At 45.4% G+C, this 6,481-nt stretch overlaps 1 long non-coding RNA gene across 1 annotated transcript; it reads right to left on the bottom strand.

The window, feature by feature from the left end:
* Positions 1–1,890: 1,890 nt before the first annotated feature.
* Positions 1,891–6,122, bottom strand: LOC135409953 (uncharacterized). The gene is made up of 2 exons (XR_010428453.1): positions 4,438–6,122; positions 1,891–2,412 (listed from the first exon to the last, which is right to left on the bottom strand). It is a non-coding gene; the product is annotated as an uncharacterized LOC135409953 (long non-coding RNA).
* Between the last annotated feature and the right edge of the window lie 359 nt (positions 6,123–6,481).

Genomic DNA, 6,481 nt, shown 5'->3' on the forward strand with positions numbered 1-6,481 from the left:
TCAAATTTTTTATTTTTCTTCTATTATATGTTGCAAAGCACTTTGAATGGAATTAGTTCTTTTACCTAAGTTCTCCTGAAAGGTTTTTGCTCTGGGACCAAAGCAATGAGTTTGTCACTAGGTTGTATTAGAAAATTGACTCTAACCTAAGACGCAAAGCCAGTCTCGCTGCTGGAGATGTAGCAGACAGAGATATGAGATAAGGAGCTGCAGCCTCTTCCATGTGTCACCAACCACTGCTGGTCAAAGGTCCCATAACCCATTTTAAGGCCCCAGATCTTGCCCAGCGAGTTTGTTAAAGAGGCTTTAGGGTTTTGTACAGTGAGCGAGAGCAAGGGAAAGATGTAACAAGGTTTTTCAGGAGGTTAAACAACACACTTTTAGTGGCAAACTTTAGAAAGTAAGGGAACTTGGCAAATTTTAAGGGTAACATTCAATTGCAATAAAGCATTTCATGAAGCATTGACTCCAACCCATCCATCTTTAAGTTACCCAGGTTTCAAGAAGCGGAAATTAAGAGAAAAAGAAGAAAAGAGAGAGAAAGATAGAAAAAGAGAGAGAGAAAAGAGAGATGTAGCTACTGCCCTTTGATCCAGCGTGGTCTGGCTGCTGTAAAATGCAAAGACAACAGGAGTGTGACACGTGGAGGCTTTGTGCCATGATTTTTATCTGCTCTGGCCTCCTGTGACCACTCTCCCCCAGGTGAGGCTTCTAGTCTCATTCTGGAGCTGGGTTAAGGGCTCCAGGAGTGGGGGTGGGTCATTGCTGCTGGTATGCCAGTAACTGGCACCACTCCAGGGCTGTCCCAGAGGCTCTCAGGGGTGTGGTGTGGAGCAGAGCACTGTCCCACCTTCGCAAAACTTGATCTGCCCCCTTTCCCACAGACTCCTTAGTTGTTTTGAACCAGTAATAGGTTTTTTTCCAGTCTCTTACTCCCATCAAGCAGCATGTGGGGGCAGGTAGGGAGCAGTGAGGTGGTGGCAGTGCTGCTACTTCCAGAGTCTTTGAGCCTACTGTGCAGCACATTTCTGGCTCCAGGTTGCTGCTGTTACTCCTCCTGTGATCTGGAGACCATGTGATCCTGGCATCCCCTGCATCCAGGCTGTGGAGCACTTGTGAGCACTTCAAGAAGAGAAACTGGGGAGGTTTCCTGAAGCTCTGATTGCCATCTAACCTGGTCCCCATATGGCAAAACAAAAGCAGGCTCAGTTTTTGATGAGCTAACTGAGTTTTCAGTTCATGTTTCCATACAGCACTTGAAGCCCTTAGCCCACATCTACACCACTTCCCTACATATTAGTTATAGGCTTCTTAAATTTTCCTTCTATCACACAGTTGCTCAGAAAGCTTATCTTCCTACTACACAAATAATTCCTGCTTCTTTTAGAACAAGAATCCTCAGATCTTTCAGGAAGGTCAATTAGAGCAAGATGAGTCTGTGTATTTTGCTTTCACATCCAGTAAGAAGCCAGATGCATTTCTTCATACATGGAAATTAAGAACATGGTATCTTTGTTAATAGCAAGGCCTGAGCTACATCCTTCTTTCTCCTATTCAAAAATATCTCTTTTGGGAACTGGAGTCCACAAAAAGCAGTGAATTAAGGTGTCTGTGAGACATGAATGAAACATCTCAGAACATAAAAAAAAAAATCTATGTCCATCAATTTAAGAAGGAAACAGACCCATTTGCATGTCCTGCTCACTCAGAAAGAAATCTGTAGAGTGCCTTGGCTTGGGAAAGTCATAAGTGTCGTGGTTTGGACCTTGTTTTCCCCCAGAGGCTAAGAGAAGAAAAGTCTGTAAATGGAAGACGTACAAAGAAAAATCAAGAAAAATGCAGAGTACACAGAAACACAGTTAAGGGTGGATGTACACTCTGGTTCAGCAGTTAGTTCATAAACCTTTAATATATAGCTCTTTTCAACAAGTCTCAACAGTCTTCATAGCCTTCAGTTTATTTATGATTCCACATCAGATGAATGTTACAGCAACCTCCTTTTAGGTGGCCAAAATGTTGATGATTGTTGCAGGTTTGCATCTGGCAGAAAAGGTCATATTTGCCTTTACATGAGCATAAAAATTGGTCCTGGCCAGAGCTGCTCCTGGAGAGTCCAGGTACACAGCTGGAATATGCTGAATGCTGTGTTTCACCATCCTACAAGCATCAGCTATGCTTTCTCATGGAAGAACGCTGGGATAAATTCTGCCAACTCTTCTGGTTGCCTTCCTTACCCAATTCATCCTGTCTAGCATGAATAGTGAGAACTCAGTCAGGGCTTAAGCTCATCAAAATGGTCTATTATTGACCATCCATGTCAGAAATGTGATGTAGGAGATGGAAGTCATCAGTGAATTGGATGCACCAAAGTCAGTGTTCCTCCATAATCTTTCCAGTGTCTTCATACAAAAGCTAAGCCAGAAACAAGGGGATATAAATTAAAATTATGGAAAACAAATTACATAGGTCCCAGTTATTTCGTCCTCCAAAAGAAAGAGTGGAACTTCAAACTCTTATCACAGGTAATTTCCTAAGATTTCCTTGTGTTTACAGATAGTCACATCACTTCTATATGAGCTTCCAAACACAGGTACAATCCCACACACTATAATGGACAGTATAAACTAGTACTCAGTAAAACTACTCTACCTAGGGGTGCAAACAGTGCGGCATTACCAGCTGGTCAAGGGAGGGGATTGTCCCATTCTGCTCTGCACTGGGATGAATATTGTGGCAGTTTTGGGCGCCACAATGTAAGAAAGATATTAAACTCTTACAGAGTGTCCAAAGGAGGACAATGAAGATGGTGAAGGGCCTTGAGGGGAAGCCTTGAGGAGCAGCTGAGGGCACTTGGTCTGTTCAGTTGGAGAAGAGGAGACTGAGGGGAGACCTCCTGGCAGTTACAACTTCCTCGTGAGGGGAAGAAGAGGAGCAGGCACTGATCTCTTCTCTGTGGTGACCAGTGACAGGACCAAGGGAATAGCCTGAAGTTGTGTCAGGGGAGGTTTAGGCTGGATATCAGGAAAAAGTTTTTCACTCAGAGGGTGATTGGTCACTGGAACAGGCTCACCAGGGAAGTGGTCACAGCACCAAGGCTGAGAGAGTTCAAGAAGCATTTGGACAGTGCTCACTGGCACATGGTGTGATTATTGGGGTGTTTTGTGCAGGGCCAGGAGCTGGATCAATGATCCCTGTGGGTCCCTTCCAACTCAGCATATTCTATGCTGATTCACTTTTTAATTATCTACAATCCAAAGATTCTTATGAGTTCTACATATACATCTGTATCTGGTTGAGAGTGTGGGAAATGAAAGCAAGAAAGTGAATTCCAAATAGAGCCATTTTGCATGCAGCTGCACAGAAGCACATTAAACTAAGATTACAGTCAGTAGCTGTAATTTTGATGTTTCTTGCCATCTGATAACTTATCTTGAAGCTAGCTTTCTTTAAGTGAAGGCAGAGGGGAGTGTTCTTTGCAATTTTTTAGGTTCTTTGAAAAGTCAACAAAATCCACCATTCCTCTATGTGGAATTGTATTGACAGCATGGAGGGTCATTGACAGGGTCGGAATTTCTGTCCAGAGAAAGTGAGACCAGACTGTCACCTTCTGGGTGGGCCAGCTTTCTAAGGGAGCATAAGACACAGTCTGAAAATGAACTTCACAGATACTTTTCAGATGGAGACAGAGCAAGTTTCAGCAAGGGGGTATAATTTCAAGTCTTCATGGTCACAGATCATGTATGCCAATTTATAAGGCTTTCCTTTCTTATTTTTCTTTTCTCCTTTGACACACTGATGACCTTTTTTTGCTTTATTCCCTCTAATCCTTTCTTATGGCAAAACTTCTCTTTCCTGTCTCTCTACATAGGAAATCCCATACTCAAACATTATTCAGCATAACACAAAACATTCTCTCCCCATCCATAGTCTCCCCTATTTCTGCCTTTTCTGCTGATTTCATTGTGCTTCTTTTCTTCCATGTACTTGATCCTGGCTCCACACCCAGCCTCTCCAAATCAGTTCTGTATCTAGTGAATCCACTTCCCACCTTCCTTCCCACTTGGGGTCCTTGTTTCAATCTTTCCTTTCTTCCGACCAATTCTCACTAACTGCCATTCCTAATTCTCTCCTTAGGCTGCTCAGTCATCTTTCCCTCAGTCTCTCTTCATCCAGACTGGCTTCTCATCTCATCTGCTCTCTTTTGTAACTGCCCCTTCATCCCAACAGTGGCCAAAAGTGACCTATGTCCTTGCACTCATCCTTCCTTGTGGTTTTTCACCTGGACAGCAGGACTTTCTTCATCCCTGCCTTTGTCCTGTTCTGATCTTGCCAGTCTTACAGTTTTTCATATAGCTCCTGTTCTTTCTTACTGACTTTATATTATGGTCACCTTGTCCGACCAGTTTCCCCTTTTATTTTATTTTTGACAAAACCCACCAGAGCTCCCATGCTTTTCCAGCTTAGGCTCTTGGTCTTCCCTGGACATATATCTGAGATCTTGGTCTTTTCTTGCCTGGACTCAGGTGAGATTGTTTCTTACTCTCTGTTGACCGGGCAGAATGTGGGCACAGAAGGCACCAGTCATGAGCCATCTTGCTGCTGCTTTTAAAAGCATCTGCAAGTAAATCCCGGGTTGGTAAGAATGCAGAAGGCGTAAGTAACTCTGTGGAGATAATGCAGTTGGCCTGCAAAAGGTAGCACATGCTCAGGACAGACAGCAATTTTTAGGAATTTATCTGCCAAACTCTACTGTATTACTAATGAATAGGGTTTAAAACCCAGCCAAATATGGGCAAATGCTTATGTGTCTGGCACCAGGATGCCTCCAGCCTGCCAGCCTTCAAGTCAAAGCATGGAGTAGCTAGCATTTCCAAAAAAGAATTCTTACAACCAATTCATTAACATTGGCAAAACAATGTCTTTTTTTCATAATCTTTTTTCTGGGAAATAGCATAACCATTTTTGCTGAAACTTTCCAAAAAAAATCTAAGCAGAGGCGGACACCCAGCATAAAAATTTGCAAAGTTATAAATAACCAGAATAGGAATTTATAATTAGAAGCATCAAACAAATTTATAGTATTGGGTAGCATAGCATCAATAACAACCATTTTTATTACTCTAGCCCCAAAAAATGCTGCTCAGGGACCACGTCTCCACTGTGTTAAATGCTTGCAAAGACGGAACAGGGATATGTCTGCAATATTGTTCTCCCAAAGAGCCTATAACTCAAATTTTAGACAACAGAACACAGATAGATTCAGACACATGGGGAGTGCAAGGAAACAATAAGAAAACGCTATTCAGTGTGACTGGCAAATGATCCCAAGGTACCATCTATCTACGTATTGTTCCACTTTTCATAGTTGTTTGGAAAAATAAGAGCTTTTAAAGAAAGTGAGGTTTTATCAGAGGACAATGAGGTAGTTTTGCAGATACTTAGAGAAACATGGGTCAGGATAGGAAAAAGTATGGAGGAATTTAAGTGAAAGTAATCAGTCATGCTGTGGACCTCCAGGCAGATGACATCCAGCACTGAGAAAGAGCCTTTAAGCAGAGGGGCAGTGGACAGGAAAGCAATCCAGAGTCAAGGATGGCACCAAAGGAGTCACCCTAATTATTGGAATTGTCATGTGTGTCCATTCCTGTGAGTACAAGGAACTGTATGACCATCATTTCCTTTTCCTTACATCTTCTTGTGCCGGAACCATTCTCTTTGCTCTTGTGTGCATTGGAAGGATGATTGTTTTTCTGAAGAACCTATCTCTTTGTCCCTCAAGAGAGATTGATTGGAGGTAAACTAAAGCCCATCTACCTCTCTAACTAAAGTGGGGGTCTGTGGGTGTGGGATAGAAGTGGCCTTATCAGCTTGACATCGAAGCCCGAAACTCTCCCCCACCCTTAGAGATGCTGTTCAGTGGCGGTGTCGCGGGGCCCGGGCGCTCTGGGTGCGCAGCCCGGCCGGTCCGGGGTCGGGACGCGCTGCAAGCGGTCACGGCTCTCGACCCCCAGGGAGCAGGCCCGGCACTCCCGGCGACGAGCTGGCAGAGCCGTGGGACAGGGACGCGGCGGGATCCTGGGGATGGCACCACGGCGAGATCCTGGGGATGGAACCGCGGCGGGATCCTGTGTGACGGAACCGCGGCGGGATCCTGGGGACGGGACCGAGGGGACCGCGGCGGGATCCTGTGGATCGGGACCGAGAGGACCGCGGCGGGATCCTGCGGGACGAGACCGGATCCTGCGGGACGAGACCGGGGCCGGGGCGGGATCCTGCGGGAGCGCAGGAGCGCGCGGCGCGAGCGCCATCTGCTGGGCGGGGAGCGGAGCGCGGAGGTCCCGATCCGCCCCCGCCCCTGTGACATGTGAGTGACACCGCCCGACACCTCCTGCCACCTCCTGCCACTGCCCTGTAACGTGTGCCTGACCCCTCCCCATTGACCCATGAAACACGTGCCTGTCACTGCCCGTCACCACCTCAT

Source organism: Pseudopipra pipra, chromosome 1, assembly GCF_036250125.1.
Source record: "Pseudopipra pipra isolate bDixPip1 chromosome 1, bDixPip1.hap1, whole genome shotgun sequence".
Taxonomy (NCBI): domain Eukaryota; kingdom Metazoa; phylum Chordata; class Aves; order Passeriformes; family Pipridae; genus Pseudopipra; species Pseudopipra pipra.